The sequence below is a fragment of the Palaemon carinicauda genome, chromosome 33 (assembly GCF_036898095.1).
Source record: "Palaemon carinicauda isolate YSFRI2023 chromosome 33, ASM3689809v2, whole genome shotgun sequence".
Taxonomy (NCBI): Eukaryota; Metazoa; Arthropoda; class Malacostraca; order Decapoda; family Palaemonidae; genus Palaemon; species Palaemon carinicauda.
Window position 1 is genome coordinate 31,134,541 of NC_090757.1, and position 2,500 is coordinate 31,137,040.

The 2,500-nt window shown below is 43.5% G+C and overlaps 1 protein-coding gene and 1 pseudogene across 2 annotated transcripts in view; both read left to right on the plus strand.

Moving 5' to 3' along the window:
* The window catches only part of LOC137626136 (uncharacterized), a 9,683-nt pseudogene extending 7,561 nt beyond the window's left edge, over positions 1–2,122 (plus strand).
* The window catches only part of LOC137625917 (transcriptional repressor p66-beta-like), a 517,558-nt gene that overhangs the window by 254,323 nt on the left and 260,735 nt on the right, over positions 1–2,500 (plus strand). The window lies entirely within an intron of this gene.

The following is a 2,500-nucleotide window of genomic DNA, read 5'->3' on the forward strand; positions in this document are numbered from 1 at the left end:
TATGCCATACTTGAATCAACTACATATGATTTATTCCGGTCATTGTGCTCACGTCTAGCTAAAGATACGTTTTTTTCAGAGATATATAGTAGAGTTGGTACAATAGGGAATGCCTTGGCACTAGAAATAAGTTGAATAAATCATGAATTAATAAGTTGAATTAATCATGAATTAACGTCGAAAAATTGATAGTATGTAACATACATTAAAATTTGAACGTGGGACTCTGTAGGCACAAAGTCAGTTTCTTCTAATGATTAGAATAACATCAGAAGATTAAAAGAGAAAAATGCATTTTTTCCATAATAGTGTGCTGATATAAATCATATAAATTAGTACACATGTATTGTGAATGTTTTGCTGATGTATTGCTAACAAAAGCGGAAGGCATTGCAGAAGCCGTCCGGCGTTGAATAAAAAAAAACAAAAAAAAAAAAAGTTATATCAGGCCGGATGTATTGTGGGTATAAAACGGATACAATGCGGAAAAATGGTGAAAGCAAATTGGATACATTACAAACAAAGCGAAAGAATAGCGGACCTATTGCAAACAAACCGAAAGAATAGCAGACGCATTGCAAACATAGCGATAGAATAGCGAGCGTCCCGGAAACCTGGATGATGTAGAGTGGATGTATCCTGCAATTGTACAAGAGCCCGTGCTTGGCCGTAAGGGCCAGGTAATCTAACAACAACTGTTTCTAAGCAGTACACCAGCCAACTTGGAAGTAAGAAGACGTCCACCAAAACTCTCAATTTGCCACAGAAGAAGCCAGCTGAGGTGTCCCAGAAGTCCACCATTAAGAAGAGGGTGATGCCCTTGGATTTTGGGTTGATTGCTGCTCCTATCACAGGCCCTTTTTAGAAGCTTCTCAAGAAAATGAAGCAGCAGTGTGCAACTCAAGTTCCAGAGGATGAGCCCCGCCCCACCCCAGGACCAAGCAGCCATGCAGCTTGCACCCAGGTACCAGACTTCTTCAGCCTGGGAATCTCCAGAAGACAAGTCTCCTTCAGGCAGCGATAACTGTGAAGAGCCTTCATCAGCGTAACTGTGAAGAGCCTTCATCAGCCATGGACGGCACAGAAGTCCAGCCTCCTACAGCCAGGGCGACTGCTGACCAGCAGGAAGAGGAATTCGGCCCTGACGATCCTCCCTCCCAGTCCTCCTAAGCCACTGGAAAGGGCAGTTGTAAATCCAGGTAGCCCCCAAAAGGACTTTCAGCTGCAGGAGGACAATCTTCTGGAATGGTTGAGGGAAAGTGAGCTCCTCTGGCAACGGGGACACATGCAAGTCAAAGACGTCCCGTAAAAGAGGAGCCTGTGGGAGAAGGGACAGGAGTTTAGCCTTACAATTGAGCATATCCAGGGCTGGTGGAGGGGAAAGCAGACCTGGTCTGTGAAGCTGCACAAGATCAAGAGTGGGCAGGCGACTAAGAAGCTGACCGACCGAGAGATCTACGTCCTGCAGAAATGCAGCTTTTACGAGACACAACTACGGCACCTTTCCATAGCGCTAGTAAAACCAGTTGAGTAATGTTTTCAAAGTTGTTTTTCATAATTGTTAGTAATGTTTTGAATGATAGATCATAATTGTTTATAGAAATATTTTCGAAAATATTTAAGGTTCAAGTTATTTTTCAAAACATTTTAGTAATGCTTTCCTATTTATTTGTCATAATTCTTGCCTTCTTATAAACTCAGGGAATGCATCCCTTTTTAGCTTGTTCAGGACGTGGAGGCAAGTGCTCTGGGACAGCTGTCAGATGTTGCTGGCCTGCTACTAGACCCTTATTCGGACCAGGTCCAGTTTCTTTCCGAGTTTGAGAGGGGCGCTGTCAAGCTGTTCAAGACTCCCAAGCAGTAAGCCACTGGCACCAGGAGGAGGACTGCCACGGAGGAAGAAGACGTGCTAAAAGATATCCGGGACAGCATGAAAGTCAGCACTGAACTACTGTCTCAGCTAGTATACAAGAGTGATCAGGGACTCAGGTAACCCTTCATCACGTACCTTCCAGAGACTTTGAGGACACTCCCAGAGGATCAGTACCAGGTGGTGATGAAGCATTTCATGTCTTTCCTCCACAATCTTCCTCATCCTGTGGCAATTCCTGTGCAGCACTAACAGTGCCCCAGAATTTGCCTCTACCCCTGTTTCTTTAGGCCTGGCCAGTGCCTATGACGTGCTGAATATGATGCTGGGGAGCATCAACCTTATTTGTTTAGGTGATGTCGGCAACAGCTCTTTCAGATCAATTGGGAGGAATTGCATAAGATGATAGAAGATTTTGAATAGAGAAAGCAGAAATGTAGGACTGTGAATTAATGAGTAAAACTAAGATATTGTTCAATGAAAATGCAGAGACAACAAATAGTAGTTATGGACAACCCTCTGGAGATTGTTAGGACAGACAGCAAGTGTTTCCCCAGGAGACGAGATCAAATCTAAAACAAGGATAAACATGGGATTGAGAGCATTTAGTAAACAAAATGAGATTATGAA